This window comes from Giraffa tippelskirchi, chromosome 11, assembly GCF_054371585.1.
Source record: "Giraffa tippelskirchi isolate mGirTip1 chromosome 11, T2T-mGirTip1v1.2.pri, whole genome shotgun sequence".
NCBI classification, from domain to species: domain Eukaryota; kingdom Metazoa; phylum Chordata; class Mammalia; order Artiodactyla; family Giraffidae; genus Giraffa; species Giraffa tippelskirchi.
Window position 1 is genome coordinate 46,529,411 of NC_137285.1, and position 19,435 is coordinate 46,548,845.

Genomic DNA, 19,435 nt, shown 5'->3' on the forward strand with positions numbered 1-19,435 from the left:
TAGGACACATCCAATTCTTGGAGAGATTTTATAAAATCAAAATGCATGTGTGCTATGCTTGAAGATGCTTGATTCACCAAGTCTAGGATGAGTCCATTGATTTGGGGTTTGGTTATAGATAGGTATTCCTATGAGATTCAAAAGATGTTATTAGAGTGTTATTTTTCACTTAGTAAATATCTGTTGAATATGGCACTTTTTAGGCCTTCAACTTTTAAAAATGTTTAAATTTAAAAGCACAGTGAGAAAAAGAAACAGAACACAAATAAACGTGTCTAATAAAATACAAAAGAAATTCAAGGATGCAGTAAGCATTAACTGAGATTGATATTTTTCCAAAAAATTGAGACATACAAAGTAACTATTTGGTAAAGATTCAAGGAAATATACACTTTATAAACTTTTGGTGGGATTTTAATTTATATTTCCTGGTGGGCAACCAATATGAATTAAAGATCTTACAAATTCCAAACCCTTTATCAAAGTTATTATATCGCTTTCTGATAAAACTCAACATTCATTAATGATAAAAATTCTCAACAAAGAGGGTATAGAGGGAACATAGCTCATCATAATAAAAGTTATATACGACAAGTCCACAGCTAATCATACTCAAAGGTGAAAAGCTGAAAGAATTTTACTCTAAGATCAGGAATAAGAGAAGAACAGGAATAAGTGTCCATTTGTGCCACTTTTATTCAATACAGTATTAGAAGTCCTAGCCACTGCAATCACACAAGAAAAAGAGGTAAAAGGAATCCAGATTGAAAAAGAAAGAAAGCTGTCACGGCTTGCAGATGTCATGATGCTATATGTAGAAAAATCCTAAAGATACTACTAGGAAACCACTAGAGTTCATCAATGGATTTGGTAAGGTTGCAGAATACAGAATTAATGTACAGTAATCTATTGTGTTTCTATTCATTAACAATGAACTATCAGAAAGAGAATTTAAGAAACAAATCCATTTACCATTGCATCCAAAAGAACAAAATACTCAGGAATAAATCTAACTGAGGAGGTAAAATACCTGTTTGTGTTCAGAAAACTCTAAGATATTGATGAAAGAAATTAAAGATGATACAAGCTGAAGATGGAAAGATACACTGTGCTCATGGATTTGGAGAATTAATAATGTTAAAATGAGCATACTATCCAGGGCAATCTACAAATTTAATGCAAGCCTTTTCAAAATAGCAAAAGCATTTTCTTATGTAATTAGAATAAATAATTCTAAAATTTATTTTAGAACACAAATTTAATTTAAGGGAACACAAAAGATCCTAAGTTTTCCAAACAATTTTAAGAAAAAAGTAAAACAGAAGATACTAAACTCCTTGATTTCAAAATATACTACAAAGTTACAGTAATCAAAATAGCATGGCACTGGCAAGAAAACAGACAAATAAATGAAACTAGACAGCCCAGAAATGAAACCATATCTATAGGGGCAATTCCTCTATGACAACATATACAAGAATATACAATGGGGAAAAGATAGCCTTTTCAATAAATGGTGCTGGAAACACTGGGCATCTGCATACACAAGAATTAAAGTGGATGACTTTCTTACACCATATACAAAATCAAACTCACAACAGATTAAAGACTTAATATAAGACATGAAACTATAAAAATCCTAGAGGAAAACGTCGGCACTATGATCTTTGACATTAGTTTCAGCAATATTTTGGGGGGACATATGTTCTAAGGCAAGGGAAATGAAAGCAAAAATAAACAAATGGGTTACATCAAACTAAAACTTTTGCACAGCAAAGGACACTCAACATAAGTAAAATGTGCCTACTGAATGGGAAGAGATATTTGCAAATAATATATCTGATAAAGGCTTATTATCCAAGATATATGAAGAATTCATACAACTCAAGGGCAAAAAACAAAGAACCTGATTAAAACATGGGCAGAGGACCTGTGTAGAAATTTGCTAAAGAAGACATAGATGACCAACAGGCATGAAAAGATTTTCAACATCACCAATCATCATGTAAATGAAAATCAAAACCACAATGAAATGAGATCACTTCACATCTGTCCGAATGGCTGTTATCAAAAATATAAGAAATACATGTTGATTAGAATGTAGAAAAAAAGGACCCCCTGTACACTGGGGATGTAAATTGTTATAGGCATTATGGAAAACAATATAGAGATTTCACAAAAAATTAAAAATAGAACTACCATACAATCCAACAATTCTACTCCTGGGCATTTAAAGAAAATAAAAGCACTAATCTGAAAAGATATATGCACCCCCTATGTTAATTACAGCATTATGTACAATAGTGAAGATATGGAAGCAACTTAACTGCCCATCAATGGATGAATGGGTAAAGAAGATGTGAGATATAAACAAACACAGACACACACACAAATATATACCATTTATATACATACAATGGGCTTCCCTGATGGTTTAGTCATAAAGAATACATCTGTCAATGCAAGAGACATGAGTTTGATCCCTGGGTTGGGAAGATCTCCTGGAGAAGGAATGGCAACCTACTCCAGTTTTCCTGCTTGGGAAATTCCACGGACAGAGGAGCCTGTAGGCTACAGTTCATGGGGCTGCAAAAGAGTTGGACGTGACTTAGCAACTAAAGAACAACAAATGTCAATTATACCTCCATAAAACTAGAGAAAAAAACAAAGAAATAAGTTTGAATAGTAAAGTTAGTACACAATCCTTTAATATCATTGACATCAGTGGAATTTCCTCAAAATCATACTTACACTGCACAAAAAGGGTATTTCCAATCAATGTATCTCTAAAAAATAAACAGTTAAAATGATCTTAAAGACTTACCATGCTCTATGAGACTAAATCAAATTTGAGGACATGGGATGTTTTTAAATAGAATGCAAAAGTCACTGTTAGTTGACTTTATTAAATTCTTTACATTAGTATTGTGAGAAAGAAGTGTTGAGAATGCTGTAAATTTGGCAATGATCATAAAATAAGAAATAACACAGAAATTCGTATGTCCTCTTTGGACAATAAAAGAAAAAAATAGCATTTTAGGGGTGCATCAATATACTCAACTTTTAAAATATAGTAATAGATCTAGGATAAGATGACATAATACAAATTAGAAGTGGCCATGTAGAAGTCAAAATATTATTAAATTAGAATGCAACAAATTACTTGTAAGACTGTAAATGTAGAATTTGGTTGAAAAAATGTTCTACAGTGAGAAGTACAATTGTTTCTTTGTACATATTAAATAGCAAATGTCTGGTTCAGTTGTGAGTTGATCCTTCCCTTTGATTATTCCTCAGTGTAAATGGTAAATACCAGTAACTTTTTGTTAGGAATTTGCAGGAATATTATTAAGTTGGAGATATTGCAGTCATTGTATAAGAAATTGCTTTATCTCAATCTTAAAGAATCATGTTGTAACTTTTGGCTTCTACTATTCAATCTTACACTAAAGCAGTATCATTCATATTTTTTTCCATTTTAAACTTAAACATTTATACAGACCATGGAGAATTAATGAGAGTCTGAGTGCTGTTAAGCCCAATCTTGATACTGAATTCTTTGTTGTTGTTGTTGTTATTAGGCACTAATAATCAACTTGAGAATGGCAGAAGGACCCTTAGCAATTTTTTATAAACCTCCCCAGCAACTTAATTGCCTACCAGTAATTTAACTGTACTTGATTAAGCAAGAAACTATGGAATGTGTGCTGTATGCTAAGTATTAAGCCAAATATCACAAGAACACATAATTAGACAACTCGTTTAGGGTTTTGCTGGTGGCTCAGGTGGTAAAGAATCTGTCTTCAATGCAGGAGACCTGGATTGGACTTGGTTCCTGGGCCAGGAAAATCCCCTGGAGAAGAAAATGGCTAACAACTCCAGTATTCTTTCCTGCAGGATTCCATGGACAAAGGAGCCTGGCAGGCTATATTCCATGGGGTCGGACAGGACTGAGTGACTAACACTTTCACATGACGACATTTACCAAAGCAGTCATAGGCCTACTTGTGAGAACAGGATGACTTCACATCTAAACTCAAAGTCTAACTGTGTGGCCATTAGCCCAAGTTAATTTTAGTACAGGTATTCCTCCCTTTTCAAAAGTTCACTTTACAATACTGTTACCAAAGACCTACACTATTACCTGTGTTTGCTTACTGAGAAAAATTTGAAGTTTTTTGGTGAAAGTTTTTGGTGGAAAGGGAAAATATTGCTCAGCATTTTTTTGCAGGAACTATTACAGAGGTAGCAGGCACTCTGAGCAGTGAGAGTGGCACCACCAGACTCCTGCTCCGGGAACTACGCTCAACATCAGTCGCTACAGCCCTGACCTGCGTCTATGGGCATATGTGCTTGATCTCAATTTATCTTGTGCATCTGTGGTCAACATGTGGCCAAAGGTAATTGCTTCTTTGCTTCATGCCATATATGCCAAAAGGTTTCATAGGAGAACTCTGCTTCCTGAAAACATGGGAAATCTGGGGAAGATTTGTGAAATTTCTTGATGCTTCAATCAAAACTGCTACATTTTATTGCCCAATGATGATTTTCCTAATGCTTCATAAAGAACTGGCTTAGTAAATATGTAGTCAGCCTACGTGGTATATACTTTTATGAGTTTTACGAGTTCTGGGAAGACCACTGCCTAAAAAGTTAACTACCTGTTTAATACTTTCCTGGATTATACTAAGGTGGGGCATATCTTTTAATTTGATTAAAAATGGCAGGCTAAACTTTTAAATATTCTTCAAAAACAAAAACAACATGAAAATAATATATGCTGAGTTATAGACTATAGTAAGAGAGTAGAGCCATAGGGTTGCCTAATGAACACAGATTTCTTCAAGGGTTAACTCATCTTGAAAAATTACACTTTATCATAAATGATATTATGTCATTTTTTTAAGAATGCTCAAGATTTTGCTGAATATAAAACAGTAAATTCATACCAATCAGGAGAGTGTATCTTCTTCCTCAGATTCAACTATTCTGCTCAATGAATCCTTTTAGTAACACAGCAATATTATAGTTTCTAGTTTATGAAGGAATTAAAATTTATGCTAATCAAAGGAAGTGTGGACATAGATAATGTTGGTTCATTGCATTCCCTCTCTTCAGGGAGCACATATGAAATCTCTGAGGGCACACAGTATCTGCATAGATTTTGCATTGTGAAACATCACTCAGCTAACTTCAATATAGTTAAAAGCTATTTGAAAACACTTTATACATTTAGCGCATTGTAAGATATCTTCAATGAATGAATATGTGTATGACTTATCCTGTCTTACAATTTACAAATACTTGACAGTGAGTATAAGCTGTTTACAAATTTATAAGCTTATATGGCATGATACTGGAGGCAATCATTCTAAACAATTTAAATAGCTCTGAAAAAAATTTGATAGCAGTAACGTTTATTTTGAAAATTAGAATATACTCCAGCTTTTTTTTGGAGGGACAGTATAAATTGAAGGCTCTCTTTGGAAACATTTTATTTTAGTTTAATGTAGCTGATTAAAAAGTTAGCCACAATTATTGAATATATATATATTTTTTTAAATTTTGTAGAGATGCTAAAAGTATAGGAAGTATATAGGAATATATGGAGTCACTAAAAAAACTTAAGAAGTTAGGATTGAATATTCTGGAATCTTAGCATTTGCTACAATTTATTTTTTACAATTTAGCAAGGAGAGATAGGAAACCGTTCCTCAGTGATCAATGCAAAGAAATAGAGGAAAACAATAGAATGGTAAAGACTAGAGATCTCTTCAAGAAAATTAGAGATACCAAGAGAAAATTTCATGCAAAGATGGGCACAATAAAGGACAGAAATGGTATGGACCTAACAGAAGCTGAGGATATTAACAAGAGGTGGCAAGAATACACAGAAGAACAATACAAAAAGATCTTCATGACCCAGATAACCGCAATGGTGTCATCACTCACCTAGAGCCAGACATCTTGGAATCTGAAGTCAAATGGGCCTTAGGAAGCATCACTGCAAACAAAGCTAGTGAAAGTGATGAATTCCTATTGAGCTATTTCAAATCCTAAAAGATGATGCTGTGAAAGTGCTGCACTCAATACGCCAGCAAATCTGGAAAACTCAGCAGTGGCCACAAGACTGGAAACGGTCAGTTTTCATTACAATCCCAAAGAAAGACAATGCCAAAGAATGTTCAAACTACCGCACAATTGCACTCATCTCAAATGCTAGCAAAGTAATGCTTGAAATCCTCCAATTTAGGCTTCAACAGTATGTGAACTATGAACTTCCAGATGTTCAAGCTGGATTTAGAAAAGGCAGAAGAACCAGAGATCAAATTGCCAACATCCGTTGGATCAGCAAAAAAGCAAGAGTGTTCCAGAAAAACATCTACTTCTGCTTTATTGACTATGCCAAAGCCTTTGACTGTGTGGATCACAACAAACTGTGGAAAGTTCTGAAAGAGATGGGAATACCAGACCACCTGACCTGCCTTCTGTGAAACCTGTATGCAAGTCAAGAAGCAACAGTAACAACTAGTCATGGGACACAGACTGGTTTCAAACTGGGAAAGGAGTACATCAAGGCTGTATATTGTTACCGTGCTTATTTAACTTATATGCAGAGTATATCATGTGAAATGCCAAGCTGGATGAAGAACAAGCTGGAATCAAGATTTCCAGGAGAAATATCAATAACCTCAGATATGCTGATGACACCACCCTTATGGCCAAAAGCAAAGACACTAAAGAGCCTCTTGATGAAAGTGAAAGAGAGTGAAAAAGCTGGCTTAAAACTCAACATTCAGAAGACTAAGATCATGGCTTCTGGTCTCATCACTTCATGATAAATAGATGAGAAAACAATGGGAACAGAGACAGACTTTATTTTTTGGGGCCCCAAAATCACTGCAGATGGTGACTGCAGCCACGAAATTAAAAGACGCTTACTCCTTGGAAGGAAGGTTATGACCAACCTAGATAGCATATTTGAAAGCAGAGACATTACTTTGCCAACAAAGGTCCGTCGAGTCAAAGCTATGGTTTTTCCAGTAGTCATGTATGGGATGTGAGTGTTGGACTCTAAAGAAAGTTGAGCACTGAAGAATTGATGCTTTTGAACTGTGGTGTTGGAGAAGACTCTTGAGAGTCCCTTGGACTGCAAGGAGATCCAACCAGTCCATCCTAAAGGAGATCAGTCCTGGGTGTTAACTGGAAGGACCGATGCTGAAGCTGAAACTCCAATACTTGGCCACCTGATGAGAAGTATCGACTCACTGGAAAAGATCCTTTTCTGGGAAGTATTGAACACAGTAGGAGAAGGGGATGACAGAGGATGAGATGGTTGGATGGCATCACCAACGTGATGGATTTGAGTTTGTGTAGGCTCCAGGAATTGGTGATGGACAGGGAAGCCTGGTGTGCTGCAGTCCATGGTGTCGCAAAGAGTTGGACACAACTGAGTGACTGAACTGAACTGAACTCAACAATTTATTTAAATTTAGAAGCAAGAATAAAAATTTACTTAGGCTCCAGGAATTGGTGATGGACAGGGAAGCCTGCTGTGCTGCAGTCCATGGTGTCGCAAAGAGTTGGACACAACTGAGTGACTGAACTGAACTCAACACTTTATTTAAATTTAGAAGCAAGAATAAAAATTTACTTCAAACAGTGTGTCTTCTCTTTTACCTTTTAAATGTATTTTTAAAAATAAATACATTTGTAGAGCAATACACATTATTTCTTCTATTTTAAATACAAAATTTCCCAGTATGTTAAATGAGGATGTAAGTTTTTAAAACTCTCACTCTCACTTGAAGAAACACTTGTACTTCTTTAAACCTCTCAAAAGACTTTAATCATGATATTTGGTTAAATTACTCTTCAGTGTTTATATAGGACAATTCTGCAGATACTCGTATTTGTACATACATACGCAAGTTTTCCACTAAGATATACTCTTGACTCTGTTCTAAATTTCCTTCTCTGAATCACATAAGTTCTTTTTTCTTTCAATAAAACACACCCTTCAGTAGTTTTCAATGAACAGAAGTATGAAGCATTTTCTATGGCTGAGAATATCTTCGTCTTATCCTCCTATTTGCAAGTAGTTTTCAGTTATTATTGTGATTTTTCAAAAGTATTAATATCACAAGTAGTTTTCAAGCAGTATTTATTTCATGAAATTTCTCTTTCCTTTTTATAGAGTGTTGTTTTTATTCATGGTTACAGTATCAACCCATAACTCTAATATGAATTATAGTCTTTTTGAAGTTTAACTCTGCATTTGGAATTTTATTTTTGTTTTGCTCTCTGTTAATTCATGTTAAAGTTCTCCTGTTTTCACATTTTTTTTTTAATTTTCAGTTGAGAGCTTTAAAAACTGTTTCAAAGCATGAGAAGGACACAATGCCTAGAGGGTTGCCATCTAGTTTTTCAAAAAAGTAGTGACGGTTTCATTGGAATTCACTATAGCTTTGTGTCCTCTTAATTGGCCAGTTTGAACTGGCTACTCATTTCTGGGGGCCAGTTGAAAGATAGGGAATAAGTATGTAGATTTTAATTTACTAAAGAATATCCTACAGGTGTTTAAAATGTTACTTAGATCTAGCTTCCCCTTTTTCTTAATATTCTTACATCTAAAATATTGTTTTAACTTTTTATAGGTTAGTATCTCCAGAAATGTCTTACCTTAAACCTGAATTGGCACAAAAGAAAATCTAAAGATCTAAGTGTTCCTTATAATTCCAACTCTGCTTCTAACTCCATAGATCATTCACTTTTAAAGCTACACTGTACCTTCATATTCTAAGCCTTCTTGGCATTTTTGACTCCAGCTTAAGTCTTCTTGGTTTCTTTCTGTAGTAGATAAAGTCACTTTGTTTTCATTCTGCAAATTACTATTTGTTCCTCCAAATTGTTTCTAACAATTATTGATGTTATTCATCTCCTATAATTTTCTCTTCAATTTTCTTAATATTTGTGGGTTTCATGTATTTTCATTCTTGGTGTATTATCAGGTATTATATTGTTATATAATCAGTTGTTATACAAATGAATTATCAGCTGATTAATCAGGTAACTGGAGATAATCAATTCTATTCCACATCCTAAATGACTTTTCCATATTTCATTGAATTGTACAGAGGAAGTAGAGATAGACAAATGTGTTCAACATACCACATAAATTTTTAATCATTTCTTTGGATTCTTTTTTGCAATATGATCTTTCCTTTAACTTTATGCATTTGTGTATTTGTGTACTATGTGTGCCTGTGTATGTTTCTCTTTTGAAACCTACAAGTTTGGTTTTCAAGATAATCTAGTGCTTGATTTTTTGGCTTTAAATTGATATCTTAAATCTCATGTTTTATTTATAAGTTTCATAAAGTATCTATTGATTCCCTACAGTGAAAACCTGAGGCAATCAGCTTGTCTCCATTTCTTTCACCTCTCTTTCCCCAAACATGCATTTTGTTAATTTTATTCTTTTAATTAAAAGTTCATACAATCTTTATCTTTATTCCTCTTGCTCTTTCTACATTGGCTGATTATTATCTATTTTTTTAAGTGAAAGTTGCTGAGTCGTGTCTGACTCTTTGGGACCCCATGAACTATACAGTCCATGGAATTCTCCAGGCCAGAATACTGGAGTGGCTAACCTTCCCTTTTCCAGGGAATCTTCCCAACCCAGGGATTGAAACCAGGGTCTCCTGCATTGTAGGGGGACTCTTTACCAACTGAGCTATCAGGGAAGCCCATTTTTTTTTTTAATGTGGATTATTTGTCTTCTTCTTCAGACAACTTTTACATGCAAGACAGTCTCATATCTCCAAATGATTAAAATAAGAAACTGTGGAAAATTGCTGAATTCTTGTCATTGATGTAACTTAACAGTCATTCATACAGTTTTGTAATTGGCCTGATCTAGGTTACTTTCCCATTTATTTGACAAGAACAATGTTAGAGAAGGTTGTGATTGATAAACCTGTACGTATCATAAGGAGAAGGAGGTCTCAACCCTCAAAAACAATGTGGTGTAGTCTCAAAAATATTTGTGTCCACTGTTGTTAATAATGAACTTTTTTTTTTACATTTTCAAGATTTATTGCATTAGCAATCTATTAGATAAACTATAGTGTGCCTGGGGTCCTAAAAATCAGCTGTAGGTTTGATGATTCACTAGAAGGATTCAGAGGACTCAGCATATAGTTACCCTCACAGCTAAGATTCATTACAGTGAAATGATATTAATATAAAGCCAAATCAGCAAAGGCAGATGGGACAAAGTCCACAGGAAATTAGTGCCAGCTTCCTCCAGCTGAGTCACAAAGGAAATGCTTAATTCTGCCAGCTAGAAGTAGTGACAACACAACAAGCATCTGAAAGTCCAAGGTTTTTCTTGAGATCTGATCACATAGGCAATCTGCCTAGCAAGAACCAAAAATCAAGACTCCCAGAAGGAAAGCAGGTGTTCACTATAAAACCGTATTGCTTACGAACAGGTTAGGCAGAGTTCAAGAATATTCCTCTGTTTGGGGAATAGTTGAAATCCTTCTGAAATCCAAGTTTCCACTTGCCAGCCAAGTGTCAAACTGGCAAGCAGGCTTTTCTAAGACTAGTAGTCTTAAGCCTGCTATAGTAACTTCTTTCTACACATTAGTTTTCAGCTGTTAGTCTTAGTTCTATGTGTAAACATATTTAATACTATTGGTCATTTCAAATCTCTCTAGTCTTGAGCTGTTTTAATTCAGTTTTTTATTGGATAAATTTTATCAAGTTGTTTCATCAGAAAAAAATGGGTGAACTTCACCAGATCAGTGCTTCAGAGCACTGGCTGTGGACTTTCGACTTCATAAGATAAAATCCATCCTTTTTTTGCAATATTGGTTACCTATTCTAAATTGTTTCTGTACTTATGGAATGAGGTTAACTAGCAATTTTTCTTTCATTTCTTTTTTGACTGCATCATGTCCATGAGCTAACAAATCACAATATTTCCTTGAGAATACCAAGGATTTTTGTCTGAAAAATTTTCTGCATTTTTAAGACCTCCTTTTGTGTGTGTGTGTTTTAACCAACATTGTTTGCTATATTCTTTTATAACTTTAATTTCCTTTTTATGGATCTATGAATGTGGCCCTTGCTGTCTCTTCTCTATCCTTCACCTTGCCTGAGGTCAAGACTTCTGGGCCTCTAGTTTGCTCATCATGAAGTGCAGGACAGCAGGGGTGGCTGGGGGAGGCGGGGAAGCAGTCTCCACAGACACCTTTATATTTTCTAAATTTCCCTACCACAGCTGCTGAGACCTCTTTCAAGGGCAATATTTCTGCTCTTCTCAGTGTTTCTCCTGTTAATAATTATTAAAACCTGCATCCCACCTCCCCACCACTGACCAAGCCAGCCTTAAGGTTTTCCTCAGCTTGACCAAATTTTACACAATTTTGTTCCAGACTAGAGGCTCTAACTTCCCTTTTCTTTTGAGCATAGAAAAACTTCATTTGTAAATTCTTTCTCTGCTCCTTTGAGATATAAATTTTCACCCAGACTCTCCCTAGTTTCACAGCCCAAAAATATCTTTCTCAAGGACCTGGGAGCCATCCCTTTGAAAAGTGATGATCAAGAAACATAGTGCCTCTATTTACCAGTCCCTGTGGGAGAATAGGAGCCTGACTTCAATCAGTGCCAATTAGCAAACACAGATGGCTTAATCACTGTGACCAACTTCCCCCCAATATCCTCCAGCACTTATCCACTAGCTCATCTCAGCTCTTAAAAACTCATGCTTTTTGATGCAAACTATTACATACAGAATGGATAAAGAACAAGGTCCTACTGCATAGCACGAAGAACCATATTCAGTATCCTGTGATAAACCATAATGGAAACAAATACAAGGAAGAACGTATATGTGTAACTGAATCACTTTGATGTACAGCAGAAATTAACAACGCTGTAAATTAACTATACTTCAATTAAAAAAAAAACCCTCTCCCACTTTTTATTTCAGCACAGTGCAGTTCAATCTCCCATCACTATGAGGGATGTAATGCACAGAAATAGTTTTGAATAAAGTCTTCCTTGACCATTTTACTCCATCAAGTACAATTTCTCTTTGACTCAGGAATTCCCCATCCAGTTTTACCCAGCTATATTTTCTCTCTGTTTCACATCATTAATCATTTTATATTTTATATAATTTACTTATGTATATGTTGACTGTGCATTGTTTGTCTAGCTTCAATTAAAATGCAAGCTTTGCAAGCATAGGAATCAATCTACTTTTCTTCCCCCCCACCATGCTAGAAAAGTATCTCAAAATAAGTACTGCATTATTAAATAGAAAGTATTGTATTTAAAGTATTCTTAATTTGGAATCTGAGATGCTTTCTAGTTTCACTGAAGCTAGCCTTATCCTTTACTCTCCTATGATATTCTTGCCTTCAATTGGTTTCAGAGAAGAGATTGAATAACAAATATTTTTAATATTACATTTTCAACGCAAAGATTGTTATTGCATTTTAAAATAATTTTATTAAACACGTTTAAGGAAAGTGTGTCTAATTTACTTATTATTCATTTATTACTTACTCCTACATAATAGTACTCACTCTAAATGAACACATTTTTTCATTGTTCCTTTAAAGTTTGCATAAAATCTGTATGAGGTAAGAATCTTATTTATTATTCTTCATAGTCTGAATCCAAGCAACTGAATATTCAAAATAATCAACAGAATTTTTCACATTTACTTCAGGTGATGCTCTTTCATCCCTACCTTACAACCCCCACCAATGAGTCAATGTCCAGGTTTAAGAATGCCCAAGAAACCCCACCAGCTGAGGTCAGCTAAAACTACCACTCCAGACCAGTATCACCACAGGAATGCATTCAACTCCAGAGGTGGTTATGCTTTACCTCTACATGAAAAGTAGTACTCTTAGTGATACAGATGGAGTATATTCCAGTCTTCACAGCATTAAAGTATGTTTATCAGCTGGAGAAATATGTATCTCATCAAAAAACTTTATTAAGAGCTACTAAAGTGATACAACTAGGAAGACTCTCGTTATGTCTTATGTTCTGAGAGTCGTATCATTCCAGAAGGAAAGCATGAGGTACCATGTCAGGTTCGACATTTTCCCTCCAAAGCACAAATATAACAATGACACATACTTACTTATGGAACTACAGTGCCTCCCATCACCTCTAGAAAAAAATTATTTAAATGTATATATCTATCCACCTATCCATCCATCCCTTTACAAACAAGGTATTGCTTCTTTTTTTATTTTTTCTTAATTTTATCTCTCCATAGCAATGGTTAGGCCAAAGGATCCTTGCAGAAAAGATGACAAACTTAGGGTTGGAAGAGTGTTGTAGCCCCTTTTCTTTATTGGCCTAGAGCTAAGTATAAGTCCACAGCCCCTTACCCAACATCCCTAGGGCCAAAAGTGTTTTGGAATTCAGAACGTTTCAGATTTTAGAAAGGTAATACAGTACGTGGCACATACACTGAATATTATTACAGCAGAGACTGGGGCAACACACTTTAATCAAACAAATAAATATTTCTGCAGTAAAACATGTATATTCACACTGAATGAATCTGTACTAAATTTGAAGAGAAAATGTGTCTTTTTTTTTTTTTGCTTTCAAGTTTGGGAATTAAAAATAATGGCTTGTAGATATGTATCTGCCAAAACATGGTCACTACTTTTATTAAGGAAAGGATATGGATTTTTTTTATTCCTAAATGAAGCCTAAATTAAAAATAAGTACCTTCCCTTTTTATTCCTTTTGTGGGAGGGAGCTGGTGCAGGATTCATCTTTTGATTATAATTAAAATGATCTGTATCATTCTTTATACTGACATTTTGAGAGAGCATTAACCTGTTCTAAAAGAACCAAAGAAGGATGTAAAAGCTCAATTTGGCTTGATTTTTCTTTATCCAATTAAAAGGATAACAATTAAACTTACAAGAAAGGAGACACTAAAAAGGAAGAATAGGAGAATCCATAAATCTAAATTCATAAATCCACAAATCAGGTGGTTCAAGGGCTCCTGGATTATAATAGCACCAGTGCTCTGGCGAGTGTTAGATGTCACAGACATAACCCATGGTTCAGTATTTTCTTTTCCAAAAATAACACAGACCATCGTTAAGAAAAATATTTAATAATCCAAGGCCAATATAACAAAAGCAGGTTTTTGCAACCTACCTTTTTGTTATCTATGCAAAATACCTGTATATTTACCTAAGTGGAATCATACAATATTTGCCCTTTTGTGTCTGGCTTGAACAGATACAAAACAGTGTAGGTTTCCCATGTTTATCCATGTTGTCACATGTATCAGAACTTCACTTTTCATGGCTGAGCAGTATTCCATTCATTCTATGTATATACCACACTCTGTTTATACATTCATCTGTTGATGGATACTTGGGGTATTTCCACCTTTCTGCTATTATAAATAATGCTGTTGAGAATATGGCTGTGTAAGCATTCATTTTCCCTGTCTTCATTTTGGGTATATGCCTAGGAGTTGAACCGTTAAGTCATATGGTACTTCTATGTTTGCCTTTTTCAAGAAATGCCAAACTATTAGAATCTGGTGGCAGTGTGGGGGAAGGGGGTCGGTTCTTAAAGATCAATTTAAAATAATTTTTGTTACTTAGGCACAATTTTAAACAATAAAAATTTTTATCTCATCAGCTCTACAGAAGCTGGGGAATCATCACACCTGGGGCCCATGAATAGTAGCCGTCTGCCTTTCCTTTTCAATGGCAGCTGCAAGTCATTGGGCCTGCTCACATTCTTCAGTGAGATTATGACTTTTTCAGGACACTTGTAGCTTTAGTATTCTTGCCTTGAGAACCCCATGAACAGTATGAAAAGGCAAAAAGAACTCCCCAGGTTGGTAGGTGCCCAATATGATACTGGATATCAGTGGAGAAAGAACTCCAGAAAGAATGAAGAGATGGAGCCAAAGCGAAAACATCACTCAGTTGTGGATGCGACTGGTGATGGAAGTAAAGCCTGATGCTGTAAAGAGCAATACTGCATAGGAACCTGGAATGTCTGGTCCATGAATCAAGGCAAACTGGAAGTGGTCAAACAGCAGGTGGCAAGAGTGAACATTGACATTTTAGGAATCAGCGAACTAAAATGGACTGCAATCGGTGAATTTAACTCAGATGACCACTATATCTACTAATGTGGGCAAGAATCCCTTAGAAGAAACAGAGTAGCCATCATGGTCAACAAGAGAGTCTGAAATGCAATACTAGGATGCAATCTCAAAAATGACAGAATGATCTCTGTTCATTTCTAAGGCAAACCACTCAATATCACAGTAATCCAGGTCTATACCCTGATCAGTTATGCTGAAGAAGCTGAACAGTTTTATGAAGACCTATAAGACCTTCTAGAACAAATACCCCCAAAAGATGTCCTTTTCATTATAGGGACCGGAATGCAAAAGTAAGAAGTCAAGAGATACCTGGAGTAACAGGCAAATTTGGCCTTGAGTACAAAATGAAGCAGGTCAAAGGCTAACAGAGTTTTGCCAAGAGAATGCACTAGTCATAGCAAACACTCTCTTTCAACAACACAAGAGAAGACTCTACACGTGGACATCACCAGATAGATGGTCAACACTGAAATCAGATTGATTATATTCTTTGCAGCCAAAGATGGAGAAGCTCTATACAGTCAGCAAAAACAAGACCAGGAGCAGACTGTGGCTCAGATCGTGAACTCCTCATTGCCGAATTCAGACTTAAATTGAAGAAAGTAGGGAAAACCAATAGACCATTCAGGTAGGACCTAAATCAAATCCCTTACGATTATACAGCGGAAGTGACAAATAGATTCAAGGGATTAGATCTGACAGAGTGCCTGAAGAATTATGGACTGTGGTTTGTGACATTGTACAGGAGGCAGTGATCAAGACTATCCCCAAGAAAAAGAAATGCAAAAAGACAAAATGGTTGTATGAGGATAGGCCTTAAAATAGCTGAGACAAGAAGAGAAGTGAAAGGCCAAGGAGACAAGGAAAGATTTATCCATCTGAATGCAGAGCTCCAAAGAATAGCACGGAGAGATTAAGAAAGCCTTCCTCAGTGATCAATGCAAAGAAATAGAGGAAAACATTAGAATGGAAAAGATTAGAGATCTCTTCAAGAAAATTAGAAATACCAAGGGAAAATTTCATGCAAAGATGGGCACACTAAAGGACAGAAATGGTATGGACCTAACAGAAGCAGATTTTAAGAAGAGGTGGCAAGAATACACAGAAGAACTATATGAAAAAGATCTTCATGACCCAGATAACCTCAATGGTGTGATCACTGACCTGAAGCCAGACATCCTGGAATGCGAAGTCTAGTGGGCCTTAGGAAGCATCACTACGAACAAAGTTAGTGGTGGTGATGGAATTCCAGTTGAGCTATTTCAAATCCGAAGAGATGATGCTGATAAAGTGCTGCACTCGATATGCCCGCAAATCTGGAAAACTCAGCAGTGGCCACAGAACTGGAAAGGTCAGTTTTCATTCCAATTCCAAAGAAAGGCAATGCCAAAGAATGTTCAAACCATTGCACAATTGTACTCATCTCACACACTAGCAAAGTAATGCTCAAAATTCTCCAGCACGGCTGCAATAGTACATAAACTATGAACTTCTAGATGTTCAAGCTGGATTTAGAAAAGGCAGAGGAACCAGAGATCAAATTGCCAGCCTCCGCTGGATCATCCAAAAAGCAAGAGAGTTCCAGAAAAACATCTATGTCTGCTTTATTGACTATGCCAAAGCCTTTGATTATGTAGATCACAACAAACTGTGGAAAATTCTTAGAGATGGGAATACCGGATCACCTGACCTGGCTCCTGAGAAACCTGTATGCAGGTCAAGAAGCAACAGTAAGAACTGGACATGGAACAATAGACTGGTTCCAAACTGGGAAAGGTGTACGTCAAGGCTGTATATTGTCACCCTCCTTAATTAACTTATATGCAGAGTACATCATGACAAATGCTGGGTGGATGAAGCCCAAGCTGGAATCAAGATTGCTGGGAGAAATATCAATAACCTCAGATATGCGGATGATGCCATCCTTATGGCAGAAAGTGAAGAACTCAAGAGCCTCTTGATGAAAGTGAAAGAGGAGAGTGGAAAAGTTGCCTTAAAACTCAGCATTCAGAAAACTAAGATCATGGCTTCCAGTCCCATCACTTCATAGCAAATAGATGGGGAAACAATGGAAACAGTGAGAGACTTTATTTTGGGGGGCTACAAAATGACTGCAGATGGTGAGTTCAGCCATGAATTTACAAGACAGTTGCTCCTTGGAAGAAATGCTGTGACCAACCGAGATAGTATATTAAAAAGCAGAGCCATTAATTTGCCAACAAGAGCCGTCTAGCTATGGTTTTTCCAGTAGTCATGTATGGATGTGAGAGCTGGACTATAAAGAAAGTTGAGCGCCAAAGAATTGATACTTATGAAATGTGGTGTTGGAGTCCACTCTTGAGCGTCTCTTGGACTGCAAGGAGAGCCTACCAGTCCATCCTAAAGGAAATCAGTCCTGAATATTCATTGGAAGGGCTGATGTTGAAGCTGAAACTCCAATACTTTTCCCACCTGATGTGAATACCTTACTTATTGGAAAAGATGCTGGGCAAGATTGAACGCAGGAGGAGGTGGGGACGACAGAGGATGAGATGGCTGGATGGCATCACCGACCGGATGGACATGAGTTTGAGTAAGCTCCAGGAGTTGGTGATGGACAGGGAATCCTGGCGTGCTGCGATTCATGGAGTCGCAAAGAGTCCGATACGACTGAGCGACTGAAGTGAACTGCTGCTCACAGTCTTAAGCCCTCAGGAACTTCCACACGGGCTTGTATTCCAGAAAGGGCATGGCTTTATTCAGGTTTACCTTGTAATAGCTAAAGTAGTGACTTTCCAGAATTTTCAAAAGTCTTGGGGAAAGCGTCTAATTATTCAATCTATCAATGGTTTCAACAACACAGATACAATTGTCCATGTAACCACTTACCTGGCAGAAGTACCTCCGCTCCGCTGTCTCCGAGTGCTGCTGCCTGTCTTGACGCAAGCCCAACAGACGCTTGGCGCCCAGGATGCTGGTCAGGAACCCCAGAAAGCCATCTCCACTCTGGCCCCACACCAGCGCTTCAGAGGATCCGGAACCAAGAGGGAGTTCTGCGCAGGCGTAGCCAATTACGAAGCCGAAGGAGCCGCCCCCGGCTCCGCCCCTCCTTCCGGGGCCTCTCAGACCTGCTTTTCTGCTCCTTCTCTCTGCTGGTTCTTCCACCTCACGCGGCTTGTTGACGTGCAGGGCACCTGCCAGGTGCCTGGGCCCTGTGTCTCTCTTTGCCACGTATGAGCTGCTTCCCTTTCTTATTCTTCATGATTTATAAAGTGAAGCTGAAGTGAAAATTAGTCACTCAGTCGTCAGACTCTTTGAATCCCGATGGACTGGAGCCTGCCAGGCTCCTCTGTCCATGAAATTCTCCAGGCAAGAATACTGGAGTGGGTAACCATTCCCTCATCCAGGGGAATCTTCCCAACCCAGGGATGGAACCTGAGTCTCCCGTCTGTCAGGCAGATTCTTGACCGCCTGAGCCAATAGGGAGCCTAGTTTCTAAAGACCCAATTCAAATGAAACTTCCTTTACTTCAGCTACATCCAGCTCTTTTACATCCTCCAAACACAGTGGGCTTCCCTGGTGGCTTAGCGGGTAAAGAATCTGTCTGCAATGCAGGAAACGCGGGATCCATCCCTGGGTCTAGAAGATCCCCTGGAGAAGGGACTGGAGACCAACTCTTTTCTTGCCTGGAGATTTCCACGGACAGAGAAGCCTGGCAGGCTACAGTCCATGGGGTTGCAAAAGATACAACTAAGCGACTAACACATACAAACGTGATGAATTCTAGCAGTACCCTGTGGGACCCTCCAGGGCCCCAAAGGCTTCTCAGGGCCCCCATTTCTTTCTTGTAACATAAAAGTTTCAGCTTCCCAGACCGTCCCTGAGGACCAAAGCACAGATGCAACCAGTTAGTAGTCAGGGACTTAATGCAGAAACAAAGGCAGGGCCAGTCAAGGAATAGCAGTGCAGCATTTAAAGCAGGATTCTAGTTCTTGTTCAAAGGATATAAATAACAATATCTTTTAATTCTTTTGCAGGAACTAAGCCCCCCTCTACCTTCACTACCCCAAGTGGATGATGGTAACTTCAGGCTGAGCACAAAATTCCTGGAACACAGCCCTATTAACCTCACTACCAACCAACTGGAAGAAAGTCATACTTCCTGCAGCCCTCACTCCAAATTTTGCCTTAAAAACCTCCCTGAAAATCATCTGGGAATTCAGGGGTTTTTTTTGTTTTTTTTTTTGAGCATAAGCCACACATTCTCCC

General features: G+C 37.1%; 1 long non-coding RNA gene across 2 annotated transcripts in view; it reads right to left on the reverse strand.

Moving 5' to 3' along the window:
- LOC145527350 (uncharacterized) overlaps positions 1–18,193 on the reverse strand; it is a 390,970-nt gene extending 372,777 nt beyond the window's left edge. For both annotated transcript variants that reach the window (XR_014069702.1, XR_014069703.1), the window contains exon 1: positions 18,056–18,193. This is a non-coding gene — a long non-coding RNA (uncharacterized LOC145527350). The remainder of the gene's footprint in view (positions 1–18,055) is intronic.
- Between the last annotated feature and the right edge of the window lie 1,242 nt (positions 18,194–19,435).